The 16,560-nt window shown below is 39.5% G+C and overlaps 1 pseudogene; it reads left to right on the top strand.

Annotated features, from left to right (window-relative positions):
• Positions 1-1,201: 1,201 nt before the first annotated feature.
• LOC115809290 (NACHT, LRR and PYD domains-containing protein 3-like) lies at positions 1,202-13,864 on the top strand (annotated as a pseudogene).
• The last annotated feature ends 2,696 nt before the right edge of the window (positions 13,865-16,560 follow it).

Raw genomic sequence — 16,560 nt, forward strand, 5'->3', positions numbered from 1 at the left:
GAGATGTTCAGAATAAGTCTTGTAGGAGGCTAAAGCTTAGTTGTAGAGGAAAATGTGGTAGAATGATTGTGTGTGTGTGTGTATGTGTGTGTGTGTGCGTGTGTGTGTGTGTGTACAGATATACTGAACAATTTCTTGTTCTACAAAGGTGTGCATATCTAAACGAGCCTCCTCCTGGACAATGTGCTAGACAAAGTGGACCCTCTGAAATGAATCCATCTGCAGACTGTGAAAAGGAAGGTGCTTCCTCAGAAATGAACATTATGGAGGATATTGGCTTAAAAAGGTCGGAAAATGTTTTAAATGTATTGCATTGTAAACAACAAAATTTAAAATGTAAATAAATAATAAAGAGGAGAAATAATTCATCAATATAGAAAACAGATAAGAGATAAAGATCTGCAAGTGGATTTTTTAGTATATAGAAATAAATATGCCTTATGTATCCAGGAACATTTACTATGGTTCGTTTAAGGTCATTATTATCATAATAGAGAACTGTGTATAATAGCACTGTTTAGTTTTTATGATCATCAGTCTTTGACATGTTAAACTGAGGGCCATCGAATGACAGAGACAGGCTAGCATTTGACTCAGCCCCAGCACTTGATTGAATTCACTCTGACTTTAGTAAAAATCTCCACTCTCACTAAATGCATAGATCACTGACCTATAGGCGTAGACCGACAGATAATCAAACTCAGTAGCAGATCTGTTAAAAACCCCCTTTTCTGCTGGAAAGTAAGACATTTCCCAGAACATTTAGAGAGAGGACTGTTGCAGCGCCCTAATCTGGTATATGTCTTTTACCAAAAATCGTGAACGAATATTTGTGCACGTGGTCAGAGTTTTTGCTATGAAAATATGTGTAAATGTTGATTGCATCACTGCTTGCTGCTACCTGCTAAGCTAGGATTTGATGCTCATCATGGATACTAGAAATGTTATCCAAGTGTGAAGTGTGCAGGGTTCTTACTAACAACAATAGCTCTAGCCCATGTGTTGCTGCAAATAAGCTGACAGATGTCTTTTGTCAATCAGAGAAAGAGAGAATGATCAGCTGGCCACCCCTGGTGATCTGAACAGGTAAGTAAGCCTCAAGTCGCATCAATTTTAAACACTAGATGAGACTTACATTCAGGTTAAGTGTAGCTTTTGCCAGCTTTGATATGTGTGCTTTGAGATAATTGAAATATGCCTAATGGCATATTTTATCAAACAGCAGACTTCTCAAGGTTAGTAAATTAGGCCACGGCTAGTTGGCTCAAGACAGGAAAGTAGAGTTAACAGCATAAATATTATTGTGCGGGACTTTTCTTATATCTACAGTGAAAGACAGGAGAGACCGCCATCACCTGCAACATCTATGTTGTCCTTAAGACTGTTTTCCAGAAGTCCTAATCTAGGAAGCAGAAACTAGGAATTTCACGCTCTTAGTAACATCAAAACTGATGTTGTTAAGCCTGTATATACATATTTCAGACTAAGAAAGGGAAGCCTCTCCTCACCAACCACTCTCCCCCTCACCAGAAATGCTTTATCAGGCAACATGATCATTGTGATGATGATCCCTTAGCTACGTTATCCGCAAAGTGAAATCGTTATTAGGATTTACTCAACATGTGCTTTTCTTTTACTCAGAAATACATGTAAATTTGAGTGCCTGATCTCCAGCATCATAGGTACAGGTTGTCTTCAGCTTACAACGGGGTCGTTGGAACAGGCCCCTATCTTAATTTGATTTCATTGTCAGTTGAAAATCGTTTTATGTTATGTGAGTCATTTCGCTTTATGTTATATGAGTCATTTCTGAGGTAAAACACCCAAACACACTGGAACCAAAACAATAACAAATATTGCTGCCTTGCGGTAGTGTGCCAGGGGCAATGACATTGCGAAGCAGAGTGAACATTCGTCGTTAGATGTTACAACCGTCTAACTTAAAAAATAATAAAAATCTAGTGAGACAGCTGTCATAAGTCTTAATGGTCATAATTCTCATCTGCTTAAGGTCAAGGACAACTTGTATGTGTGTCCTGAAAAATTCATATTGTTGGTGTACTATTCTTTTCATGACAATCCACTTATGTCCTACTATTTTGGCTTGTTCTTACACTCACAGCAGAAGAAAGAAGAGACCGCCATCACCTGCATCATCCCTTCTGTCCTTGAGGAGTGAGGTCTCAAAGAAAAGCTGTCCTCCCAACTTCAGCAAAGAACCTCAAGGAGATACTGAAAGGTCTGGGCTTTTTCCTGTTCACAATTCATCTTAGAGGTTATGACTGTTTTCCAGTGATCTAGGAAGTAGAAACTAGGAATTTTATCCTGAGAGTTCACAGTGTCACACTTTTACAATAATATTTTATAGAGAGAGAGAAACAGATGACAATAGAGAAATAGAGAATCTGAAAAAAAAAGCAGTAAGAACATAATATAATCTACAAAATCTACAGAGGATCAGTCAAGGGCCAATGCAGCTTCAAACCCTTCATCCCTCAGACCTGCCAGGATCAAAGGTGAAGCGAGAGAGAGTTTTCAAATCTTCATGCTTCAAAGTATGGAACAGGGTCGGGTGAAGAATTGGAAAGGCATTTAGAAACACATGCACAGTAGCAATAGGGCTGACACTGAAAGTATCCTCATGTAGCAGTGGTGGTTTCACCGCTAAAGGATGTCAAATTCAAATTCTCAAATATTTCTCATAGTTACATGATATCGGTAACATGAACAGCTCCACCATAATTCACTCAACCTTTTGGGGGCATGGTGCCCCATCTAGTTACACTACAAAACTTCATTTTGAATGTGTGTTGATGAAAATTTAATTTGAATAAGTAAAACAACATATGAATTTAAGTATCTAGTCTCCAGAGTCACTTATTCAGATATGAATCTTGAAAAATTCAGATTATTGTGCGGGACTTTCCTTATATTCACAGTGAAAGACAGGAGAGACCGCCATCACCTGCAACATCCATGTTGACCTTGAGGAGTGATAATTCAAAGAAAAGCTGTCCTCCTAACTTCAGCAAAGAACCTCAAGGAGATACTGAAAGGTCTGAACTTTTTTCCTGTTTACAATTCATCTCAGAGGTTATGACTGTTTTCCAGGTGTGACCTGGAGAACATCTTTTAACATGTCTTGCCTTTGGCCAGAACTCACGTAAATATGGAGATGGTACCAATTGAAAGGCATTTGTTTCTGTAGTACCACAGAGTAAGATGTTATTCTACACTGAAATCAGAATACCTACATAGGTTATTTTTATGACGTTCCCTCATGCTCTGCGTGATCCTGTGTTTAAGCCACATGGGGAGTGTAAGATAGGTGCAGAAGTCAGGCAACTAAGAATTTCATAATGTTGGTCTAGATCAAATCACATATGGATTTATACGGCATTCCAACTCAAAACAACTATGAATCAATTGTCACTGCTCAGACCCCTGTTATTATCTTGCAAGGTGTGGACAAATCAATTCCGACTTCCAAAATTCAATTTCATAACCCTCGTTTTGTTGGACTGACAACCTGTCCAGGGTGTTTCCCCGCCTTTCGCCCAGTGAGCGCTAGAATTGGCTTCAGCACCACCTGCGACTCTACTTAGCGTAAGCGGTCAGAGAATGAATGAATGAACGAACCCTCGTTTTCATGACAAATTAAACTGGTCAATACTAATACTAATACTATCGTCAATCAGTGGTGGGGTTATGCCATAACAGCTTCAGCTGATTATTGCAAACCAGAATTTAATCAGATTACTCAGTAATAAGTTGATGTTTGTCATTGGTACAACAAAAGTGCACATCAAAAACTTTGCGCAAGGTGATTTACTAGCACAGATGAAAGGTGATTACTAGCACAGTGACCCTCTTAGCACAGATGAAACTGAACAAATAATCTAGATCCTTTAAAAAGTGTTGTATAATTGAAATAGCTGTCCATAAACACCTCATGTATAGTTTGTGCTGAGTGTAGAGATGAAAACATCAGGGCATGTCAAGTCCTTATCAGTTTGAGATTTAAATGTGACTTGAATATGAGTCTCTCACTTGAGTTCTGAGCTTTTTTTTTTTTTTTACGTTCAGCTGTATTTTCATGTTGCATTTTAAATTCTATTGCATGATTCAAAATGCACCTGAGTAGTATATTCCCTAGATGTTTTAGAATCATGCAGTTGAATACAATATATGTGTCTTCTCTCCTCCATATGTCTTCTAGTGAGGATTTCTTACAATGTAACGGATGTAAGCAGAACAGGCCAGATACCATTTCCATTCCCTGTGGACATGTTTACTGTCAACAGTGCATCTGCAAATGGGACTGGATTGCAGTACAAGAAGTCGGTAAGACTCATCTCACTCGCTCTCACTTGTTTTCAAAGCCACTTATCCTAATTAGGGTTGTGGGGGTGCTGGAGCCTATCCCAGCATGCACTGGGGCGAAAGGTGGGGAAACACCCTGGACAGGTTGCCAGTCCATTGCAGGGCTTACACACAGACGAATACACTCACTCGCACATTCATACCTAGCGGCAATTTAGTGTCTCCAATTCACAAACCTGCATGTCTTTGGAGGAAACTGGAGCTCCAGGAGGAAAACCACACAGACAAGGGGAGAGCATGCAAACTCCACAAAGAAAGGACACAGGCCTGTTTCTGATGCAGGTATTTTGGCATTTTGTCTCTCTAAATCCACAAATTCAGAAGAACAATTTAGACATATTTACTGATCTTCAGGAAAGGGTTAGGGTTAGGTTTAGGGGTTTCCCCGTAAGGGAAAATGCTGTAGTACAATTCCTTAGATGGGACACATCTTAAAACAATAGAAAAGGCATATTTCATTTAATTGGCAAAATACAGTAATTATTCAGCTTATTTTTTAGAGGAAGTTCTTACCAAAGATTTTGAGACTAAAAATGCAGTTTTCCCATATAGTTAAGTGTTTAATATAATTACCTAGGGTTTTATTTTGCACAGTTTTTTTTTATTCTGCTCAGCTTTAACAAGGGGGTGATCATTTTCAGCGTGAATAAACATAAAATGCTTGTGTCCTATGCAGTCATTTACATTATGCATGTTGAAATACCTAACACCTAATATTTAACATGTCTTTTGGGGACACAATGATATTTGTATAAATAAAATCTGTAAAATGTAAAAGCTATGTGTCAAAATAGCATCACATTTCCAACTTTAACAGTAATGAAACTCAATATTCACAACCATATTTTCTTCTGATCTCTCATGACAATGTTACAATTTGTGTTATAACTATAAAGCATGTGAATTTTTGTTTTATTCTTTACTCATTTAGATAATAAGTTAGAAGTCCAGAAAGCCACCAAGGAAAACTTTCAAAAACAATATCAGTGTATTTTGGAGGGAACTCCAACGGGAGGCCAAGGAAAATTGGCCTCTTTGAATGACATCTACACAGAGCTGTATATCATAGAGGGTGGAAGTGGAGAAGTCAATAATGAACATGAGATTAGACAAATTGAAATGACCTCTAAAGGACAAACTGTGACAACTCAGGAACAGGCAATAAAATGCAACGAAATATTCAAAGTGTCTCCTGGATGTGGAGGGAAACCCCGAACTGTCCTGACAAAAGGCATAGCAGGAATTGGAAAGACTGTCTCTGTGCAAAAGTTCATTCTTGACTGGGCTGAAGGAGAAGCAAATCAAGATGTTGTGGCTTTAGTCCCTCTGCCTTTCAGAGATCTTAATTTGAGGACAGAGAACTACAGCCTTATCAAACTCATTCAATGCCATGTACCAAGCCTCAAAAATCTTAAAGGAATTGAGCATGTCAAATTGCTTTTCATTTTTGATGGTCTGGATGAGTGTCGACTTCCCCTAAATTTCAAGGAAAATGAAACATTGAATGATGTTAAAAAGGTGACTTCAGTGGATGTTCTGCTGACAAACCTCATCAAGGGGAATCTGCTTCCCTCTTCTCTCCTCTGGATCACCTCCCGACCAGCTGCAGCCAATCAGATCCCTCCTGAATATGTAGACAGAGTCACAGAGATCCGTGGGTTCAATGACTGTCGGAAGGAAGAGTACTTCAAGAAGAAAATCAGCGATCAGATCCTGGCCAACAGAATTATCACTCACATCAAATCATCCAGGAGTCTCTACATCATGTGCCACATACCGGTCTTCTGTTGGCTTTCAGCCACTGTGCTTGAGAAAATTATAAGTGATGGAGAGAAGCGTGAAATACCCAAAACTCTGACTGAGATGTACACGCATTTCTTACTCATTCAGATCAGTTTGAAAAATGAGAAGTACCACGGACAAACAACAGACATGCAAAAGCTATCTCAATCTGACAAAGAGATGATTCTGAAACTAGGAGAGCTAGCTTTCCAGCAGCTGGACAATGGCAATCTGATATTCTATGAAGAGGATCTGAGAAAGTGTGGCATTGATATGAACAAAGCTTCTGAGTATTCTTCATTGTGCACAGAGATCTTTCGAGAAGAACTGGGATCCTACAGGGAGAAAGTCTTCTGCTTTGTTCACCTGAGCATTCAGGAGCATCTCGCCGCAGTGTACGCTCATGTTTCATGTGTGAATGAGAACATAAATGTATTCAGTACAAAGGAATGTAGATCATCAGTGTCCGACCTGCATCAGAGTGCAGTGGACAAAGCCCTGCAGAGTAAGAATGGGCACTTTGACCTTTTCCTTCGCTTCCTGCTTGGCCTCTCTCTGGACTCCAACCATACTCTCCTACAAGACCTAATAACTGAAAATGGCAAAGTAACCATAAATCTTATGAGCACCATTTCATACATTAAGGAAAAAATAAAGAAAGAATCGTCACCAGATAGAACAATAAATCTGTTTCACTGCCTGAGTGAGATGAATTACAACTATTTAGTGGAAGAAATCCAGACTGCTTTCAGATCAGGACCTCTGTCAGAGAAGTTGGAATTGGACCAATGTTCAGCTCTTGCCTATATGTTACTGATGTCAGAGGAGGTGCTTGAAGAAATCGACTTGGATTCATACAAGACATCTGTAGCTGGTCGTCAGAGGCTGCTCCCAGTGCTTAGGACCTGCATCAAGGCTAGGTCAGTCATATCTTCCTCTTCTCCTTCTCTTGCTTCTTCTTAAGCAACATGTTAATGTAAGGTGTGAATTCTGGTTCTTTTGGGAAATTGCCTCCAATTTTAACCCCGGTTTGGAAACGGACACTAGAAAAATTAGGATATTTCACCACAATGTGCCCCAAATTTTTTGCTCTAAACAAGGAAACTAGTCAGGCACAAACCCAGGCTAGAATATCATGGCCTAGCTTGTATATGACAGCTCTAATGAACGTGACCACTGGGGTACATATAACCTTTATATAAGTCTAAACCATGTGCATCTGCGATCTGAACAGTGGTGTACACACCCAACATTTGTAAACCTGCTCTTTCGTATACACGGGGGGGACACTGGTCAGTATATACACACATGCAAAAATAAACAACAGGGATGTCACGCCTCGGTTTCTGTCTCCCTGTCTTTTGCCCAATCACAGCTCTGCTCATCAACCTTTGTTAACCCATTCATTATGTAATCATCAAGTACACCTATTCCTTACTCATTATCTCACCTTGTTCATATATACCCCTTGATCCCCTTTAGTCAGTGGCGAAGTCTCTTACACGAGTGCAACAAACTGTGTCATTCCAGTTAGCTTTCTTTTCCCTGTTTATTTCCTTGCTCTTTTTTGGCCCTATTCTAGTTTAGTCTTGTTCCTGTCAGCCCTCCTGTTTCCCTGTTTGCCTTCTAGAGCTTTCTTAGCTCTAGTAAATCTCCCTGTTCTTGGTGCTTTCCCGATTCTGCTTAGCTGTATTGTTCTTGTGTCCCACCCGTTGCCGGTCTGTTCATTCTAATTCTTAGTCTTGCCCCTAGAAACCTGTTTATCATGTACTGAACTCTGCTTGGCCTTGATTTTATGATGAAGGAAAGAGTTTAAGCCAGAATAACTTCTCTCCATAACGTGAAAGCATGATTAATTTAATCACAAAAAAAACCTTCTATTTCCTAAAAATACGCCTAGTTAGGTATTGGAACTTGTGGCACAGTAAAATAACTCTGTGTTTAAATAGATGCAATTGGTTTAACAGAAGTAAACCCTCTCCTCTTAACCACAGAGTCAACTGCTATGATCTTACATCTGAATCCTGTGCAACTGTGGCCTCCGCTCTCCAGTCAGTGAACTCACCTCTAAGAGAGCTTGATCTCAGCTTCAATAACCTAAGAGATTCTGGAGTGAAAATCATCTTTGATGCACTGAGAAGTGCACACTGTAAAGTTCACTCACTGAGGTTTGTCTCTGTGTGTTTGTGTGTGTGTGTGTGTGTGTGTGTTTGTGTGTGTGTGTGTGTGTGTGTGTTTGTGTGGGTGTGTGTCTCTGTGTGTGTGTGTATGTGTGTGTGTGTGTCTGTGAGTAAATGCAATCTTTTCTCCAGAGGCTGTGAGTGCCTATGTGTTTGAATGTAAGAGTATATGTTTCATATTTTGCTCTCTGTCCACAGGCTGAACTGGTGCACTCTCACAGACGGCTGTTGTGAAAATCTGTCCTCAATCTTGCAATCTCCGTATTCTAAACTGACAGAACTGGACCTTGGAAACAATGACCTGCAGGATTCAGGGGTCAAGCTGCTCTCTGCCGGACTTCAGAGTCAACAATGTGTACTGGAGAAACTGGGGTGAGGCCTGTGTATATGTACGTGAGTGTGTGTGTGTGTGTGTGTGTGTTTGATGTGTGTGTGGGTGTATTAACGAAATTTTTATCTCTTTTTCTCTATAGACTAAGTGTGTGTAATCTCACAGAGGACTGCTGTGCAGATCTGGCTTCAGTGCTGAGGTCTCCTCACTCTAAGCTAAAGGAGCTAGAGCTGAGAGGCAATGACCTGCAGGATTCAGGAGTGAAGCAGCTCTTTACTGGCCTAGAGGATCCACACTGCAAACTGCACACATTAGGGTACGCCTGTTAATGACTGTTAATATTTAATCAACAACAAAAAAAAAAGATTTCAGAAAATTATTTTCAGACAGTCTGTTGCAGCAGTATTACACCCATTTAAATAATACTTTTGGAGACTGAGGAGAGAAGCTTGTAATCAGACCACAACGAGCTCCATGGCCATGGCCAGCTGTATAGCAAACACCCACCAGTCTTTTCTCCACATTCCTCTGCAGAAGATTAGCAATGAGCTAGATAAAGATTTTGTGAGACACAGGCCCTTAGTTGCGGTTATTCAGTTATCTGTTTAAAGCATACAATGAAAAAAATGTAATAATGTCCTGGCTACAAAGAGAACAGAGCTCAGTTTGCCCCCTGTACCTCCAATCAAGATCACTCTCTCTAAAAATCAGCTCACATAAAAAGAAAAACTTACATATACAAAATACAAAAAAACATACAAAATTCCCACAATATAACTCTCTTTCATAGGTACAAGACCACTGACTGGATAGATTAATCCAAACAATGAACTACAGAAATCTAGAGTGAGATGTTTATGTGGGTATTGTTGTTTCCCTCTATTCACAGGCTGGCAGAGTGTGGTCTTACTGATGGCTGCTGTGAAGATCTGGCATCAGCCCTGAGGTCTCCTCACTCTAGCCTTAGAAAACTGGAGCTAAAAGACAATGACCTCCGGGATTCAGGAGTGAAGCTGCTCTCTGCTGGACTGGAACATCCAGACTGTAAACTGGAAACCCTTGGGTATATAAAACTGGACTAATGCATATTTACATATTATAGCAAAGATCTGTGAGTGAGTCATTTTAGCTCAAATCACACACAGCATAGAACAGATTATTCTCAAATGATTTGCATTAAGTATTCCTCTAACTTTCAAATGTTACATATTAGACTGTAAAAAATGGAGCTAGCTGATTGCACTTAAGTGGACAAACACACTCTCCCTGAAGCTCACCCATGTATCCTCATAGAAAATAGTGATTTCCATAGATTTACATCTATATAGATTTATGTCACTATTTTTTGTGGCATATCATAATATGTGCGTGGTAACATTTTCTAGTCATAAGATGCTTAGGTTAGACATCAGAGATGTTCTTACAGCTTTACCCTTAGGATGCACCCTCAGGATCTCATTTTATTCCAGTAAAAGACACACTCTATAAAAATGATTTAGGTGTCAGTTGAAGATACCATGCAGCTTTCATTATGAAAAACATGGTTGCAGACTTTGATTGCCATAGATGTAATACAAGGAGGCTAAAAATATTTTAGACAATAAATTGGTTAATTTACTTCAGTATAAAAGAATAAAGTTGTTCAGAATAAAGTAAATGAAGGACAACATTTTGTGTATTCCATTGACTTTCCTCACTCTTGGAAGTACTGACTCTTTAAACATTTATTTACTTTTAAGCAAACTTGCAAGTGAAGGATTTTTGTAACCTTAATGACTGATCACATTTTGTACCTGCAACCTAGTCACGTAACAACACGGCTGTTATATTCTTTTTTCAGGCTGTCAGGCTGTCTAATCACAGAAGATGGCTGTAGTTCTCTGGCAGCGGCTCTGAGTTCAAACCCCTCACACTTAACAGAACTGGATCTAAGTTATAATCACCCGGGAGACTCAGGAGTGAAGCTGCTCTCTGTTCATCGGGACATTCCAAGCAGCAAGCTAGAGAAACTTAAGTAGGTGTATTGTAATCTCTCATTGATAATATGCATTAGACTCATCCATTCAGTTTACACCTCCAACACAATCTTACTGTTCTTATATTCTTACAGAATAGACAATGATGGACACCGCTGGTTAAAACCTAGGCTGCGGAAATGTAAGTCTAATTAGGGTTCTTCTCTGCACATATTAGCCTAGGGCTAAGGGTGTTATTACTCCTGAGTTAAGAGGGTATTTATTCTAGGGCTGTCTGCCCTAGAACAATTAGTCTAGGGCTGTGGTTAACCCAGGGTTAATGAATGGCATTTGGAACATGAGCAAAGTTAATCTCAGACTACTTTTAGCCTAGGGTTAAGGTTAGCCATGGACTAAGCTCACTGCAGTGTGAATAGCCCTTTTAAGCTCCATACATAAATAAAGCAATAAATACAGCAATGAGGACAACCATAATATTAACCATGCTAAAATAGATACAAAGTAGCTGTAAAATTACATTGTTTTATGGGAAATTTACTGGAGGTATGCACGGCCATGCAAGATGTACAAATATGGATTATTTTCCATGGATGTGGTGGAATGGTAAATAATCAAGGTGAGGACAAAGGAGAAGCTGGAATAGGGGCAGGTTGTAAAGGAAAATGTGAGAGAAGCTCAGATGCCCAGTGATTCTGGTTTAGCTGGTTCCTAGTATGAGTTTACGAAACAGATGGTGACCTATCTGAGATCGGGTCATTAATAAATGCCCTTGCTTTACTCTATAGTCGTGAAAGTGGGTAGATGCAAGGCCCAACCAAGAATACAAAGTTGTGCGGGTACAAACAACATCAAGACATATTTAGTGTTTTGAAAAAGAGCTGTTTTGCAGTGCTTTGAAAAGAATATTGTTTTGCCCACACACTGAAATGTGCCACTTCCAGAAGCCTGCGGCACACCTTTAGTGCCTCACACAATATACAGACAGGCTCCAAATCACCTGTGTTTTGTACACTCAGACACCGACTGAGATGAACAGATCAAGAAAGATCTGTTATGTTGGCATACTCATAAGTCATGATCAGTTAGCATAAGTCTTGACAACTTCTCTTGGAAACCAACCTATACCTCAGTGTAAGCACTTTTTAGTCACAATTCCTACAAAAAAACCCAATAATGAACCAGTGTATGTTAAGTTCACAAAGATACTACTTTCATATTTTTTTTACAAGACGCAGAAAAATCTATCATGCACCAAGGAAGACCCCAAAGCGCAGCTACGAAGAGGCTGACTGTTAGTCATGATATTCAAATACATCTCCAGTGTAGAGCATGATGAGACCGAAGACTGTTTACTCAGCACACAAGCCAGCATTTTAAAGACTTAGTCTCAACCTGGGATTTCTTTGAGCAGTCCAGAATGTGCATATGCTGACGTTAGTGCTTTTAAACAAGATAAGCCTGTCTAATGTTTTGGCTGCTGTTTGAGCTCATGAATGTGCTGACCATAAAATTACTGGATAGGCTGAAGAGCCAAAATATTAAGATGAAAATTTCTTAAGCAGTTTACACAAAGATTGGCATTGCATACATTCTTAAAGCTGCATAAGTTGAGTATGCTGAGACTACATAGTGCAATACAGTGTTTTACTGTACGTTCACACTGAGAGCGCCGAGAGCGTCAAAGTGACCGGAGGTCATTCATTTTCAATGAGAGCCAGCGTCTTTAAGCGGCGAAGAGCGTCGCGGCAAAGGGCGTCGCGGCGAGGGTGGTTTGGGCGTTAAAATACAGTTGAAGTTCGGTTAACTTTATGGTAATGAGATATGACGCGGTTGGTCGGCAACCAATAGAAACTTGGAAGTGCGCCGCTCTAGAGAATTGTAGAGAACACAACAGTATAAACTATTGTTCCCACAAAACTTTTGGTCCTAAGCAAAATGGAGGAGAAACTGATTATATCGGTGGTGGGTTTCCCCATGTTGTACTGTAATGTAGGTTATGCACAAACGTTAGTGTTAATTAAAGACCAAGGCTAGTAAACGTGTCCTATAAACTCCATGCTGGAATTTGACCTAGCCTATCATTAACACAAAAGACACACAACAAAAAAAAGCTTTTAAGTAGTGTTTTTCATTAGTTTATTTTGTTACGAAATATGTAATTAGCATTGTTTATTTATTTCTGTCATCGGTCTCATTTAAAATATCTCATAAGGTTAACTTATAGCCTACTGGTGGTCAGTCAGCACAAAGATACCGCTCGACCTGTTTGTTTGCTTTATAGCCCCTTTGAAAACATTTGCATAACCAAGCTTTCTGAAGGAACTTGTACCCGCCTATTTCATCAACGGCAGAGCGTCCACAGTATTCAACAGCGTCGTTGGCAGGGAGGTTTGGGCGACTCTTGGCGCTCTCGCCGCTCTCAGTGTGAATGTACAGTTACACCATCCACAGTGGCCTGCCACATATTTCATTTTATCCGGGACTAAATTTTTCCTTGATAGTCTTGGCCAGTTTTGCCTTCCAGCCAAATTAGAGACTCAGTAAAATAAATATCAATTCATTTTAATGATTTGTAATGAAGTAATATCTATGTTGTCTGAGCAATTCTTTACCGCAGTAATATGATAATGATGATATTTTTACTCACAGATGCATGTCAGCTAACTCTGGACCAGAACACAGCGCACAGACAACTCATTTTGTCTAACGACAACAAGAGAGTGGAGGGAACGTTAACTGAGCAGCCGTACTAGAATCACCCTGAGAGATTTAAAGGTTATCCACAAGTATTATGCAGAGAGGTTCTGCCTGAGCGCTGTTACTGGGAAGTGGAGTGGAGTGGAACAATAGTATTTATTGGGCTTACATATAAAAGCATCAGCAGGGATGATGGCCTGATGGGAATGGATAACAAGTCTTTTGGCTTGCTCTCTCAGTGGAGTGGATTTTCATTCTGTCACAATGCCAAGAGAGCCACTGAAGTCTCTCTCCCTCACCTCTCTACCAGAGTTGGAGTCTACCTAGATTCTGCTGCTGGCAATTTGTCCTTCTACAGTGTTTTCGATGACACACTCACCCTCCTGCAGACATTCCATACCACTTTCACTGAGCCCCTCTATGCAGGGTTTGAGGTTTATCCTGACTCTGCAGTGACTCTGTGTCAGCTTGAATAGTCCCTAACCATCTGGTTGGTTAAAGGGAAAACAAAATAAATGCATTACAGATAAATTAATGCACTGCACACACACACACACACACACACACGTAAATAAAACTTTTTGGTGTTGTTATAATCTGCTATCAGAAACATACTAGTACATTGTCAGTGCTGCCATACAGGTGGAAAAGTTCTGTTTCTGTTAATTTCATTAACACTAGTACAATTCAGCCCTGTAACCTTGTAACTATAAACGCAAATCCCACATAAAACTGTAAAATTGTACATAAACATACACACACATACACACAGAATATATATTTAGTGTGTAAGTTACAAGTTGTGGGCTACCTCTGCTGAATTGTAGCTGCCTGTTGTATAATTATTGGTTTTTATAAAAAACTATGCAGATGTAACAAGCTCGTCTCCTCCCCCACCGACTTCAGCCATTCGGCCATCAGCGTCGCCGGTTTTCTAATCACCGGTCTATTCAATCATCACCCGCACCTGTCTTCACTTTCATGCACGCAGTCACTCTCTCCTACTTAAACCCCTCTGTTCCCATTCAACACTGCGAACTCTACACTTGCTAATGTGTTTTCTGAGCGTTTGTACTTACCTGACAGTTTGTTTGACCTAGTTCTGTAAAACCTTTGCTTATTTCAGTACCCTGTTTTGTTTGTTACTTTCTTGTGTTTTCCATTCTCTTATTTGGATATTAAAACCTGCTACTCTGCACTTGCGTCCTGCCCATTGGTGATTCGTGACAGCAGATCTTACAATTGTTTAATGATACGTTGGTAGGAATGCGATAGTGACTCTTTTTATTTATTAAAGGATATGCCATAAATAGTCTTAATAAATAAATGAGAGAAAAAAATACAACTTGCTGTAGTGATATGTTTGCGAATGCTGTACAAGCTTTGACATATTATAGTCCTTTGTGCTACTTATACCACAAGATGCTTAAAATTAATACAATTTTCAACCACAGTTTTCATCTTTATCCAGTGTATTGTGAAACTACCAGATTCTAGATCAGTCACAGTAGTAGACAAATGAAAGCCAAGCATCAGTCTGATTTACAACAGGAAACAGGTAATTCCAATCAGTGGCCAACTCATCAGTTTAGATGTAAAATTGTCTTCTCTTTTGATTCCACTCCTTTTGTAGGGTCATTCATAGGACATACGTTGCACATGTACACATCTCAGAACATATGACACAAAAACATTCATGTTTATTCTGGTTGACGTCTGCTGTAACAAAGCGTTGCTATGTCATTTTCAGTGTCAAATTCTCATTACACCCCAATTAACTGTTACAAAGCGTATTTTGATCATGTTTGAAGGAAAATTCTCTCACACTTTACACAGTGACAATATCTTGTGTGTCTGTGTGTGTGTGTGTGTGTGTGTGTGTGTGTGTGTGCACTACCATGTTATCATGTAGGACTGCCGAAAAGATGATCTTAGTACACTTTATCCAGTTTACAAGATGCATGCTCCAACCCAGCAGAGAGCAGTTTCACTCTTGAATCTTGCAGATTATTCTTACTCAAATCAAACTCTCTCAGAGCTGGGTTTGAGTCGAGAACTGCTTCTAACACTGAAAAACCTCTCTCTGTCAGGATACAGTCACTGAGCCTAAAAAACTTGGAGAGAGTCCAAATATATCATGAAAACCAACTTTCAAATGAGTCAGCTTCAAAACAAAACATTATACTCAGATTACATTGTTGTCTGACTTCCTGCCAAAGAACTGCGTGTCTGTGTGTATTTTGAGAAGTCAGCAGATGGTGCTGTGGCATAAACAGAAATCAGAGATGCACTACTGAGTCAGTAACAGAGAAGCACTTTGTTACGTGTATGTTAAAATGATAGTGGCCAGACTATTATGCTAATTGATACATTTTTATGATTGTTACCTTGAATATCAAGACATTCTCCAAGTTCCTCAGTTCACTTTTTGTAAAAGTAGTTTATTTCTTTTCCATTGTCTTATTCAAAACAAATACAACAATAAAAATTCAAAACAACAGCAACAATAACAACAACTATATACATTATATTTTAATTTAACAATAAATAAAAGCAGTCTTGCAGTTTTCATTTTTCTCTTTTTGTTGGCACACTTTGTCATCACGTTTGTCTTTCTAAGCTTCCCAAATTGTTCCCGTGTTTCCTTTATCATTATTTATCATTTGTCATTTTTTTGGCAATACCTCTCTTTAGTGTTTGTGTCTCGTAGTTTGTTATGTTTTGCAGTTCCTTAGCCACTGTTTGTTGCAAAGGCACAGAGGTTTCATGATGTGCAGGAACTCACACTAAATGCAGAGGACACAGTCATTTGTTGAAGATGTGTCAGTTCATCAATGAAAACAAATGGCTGAACATCCTAATAACAAAGCACTCATATTCAAATACAAGACCACACTCCACACACCCAGTAAGACATGAAACAGACATACTGAAACACAACGTTTCCAGAAGTTACTTTAACTATCTCACATTCCACCTTTGTTCATCACATGAGTTATGAAGTCTATGGAAATTCACTGCTGATGTCACTTTTTCATGGACACTCAGCTGGGTTCACGTGCACGCACGCACACACACACACACACACACACACACACACAGAGGTTTGTTTGCTTCTTTCTATGTTCTCACGCTTTTTAGAAAACTTGCCCCTCGTGTTCCGAAAGTTCATGCGAGACCAGCACACTTGTCAGTAGCACACACTCAAGCA

This window comes from Chanos chanos, chromosome 4 (genome assembly GCF_902362185.1).
Source record: "Chanos chanos chromosome 4, fChaCha1.1, whole genome shotgun sequence".
In the NCBI taxonomy this organism is placed as follows: Eukaryota; Metazoa; Chordata; class Actinopteri; order Gonorynchiformes; family Chanidae; genus Chanos; species Chanos chanos.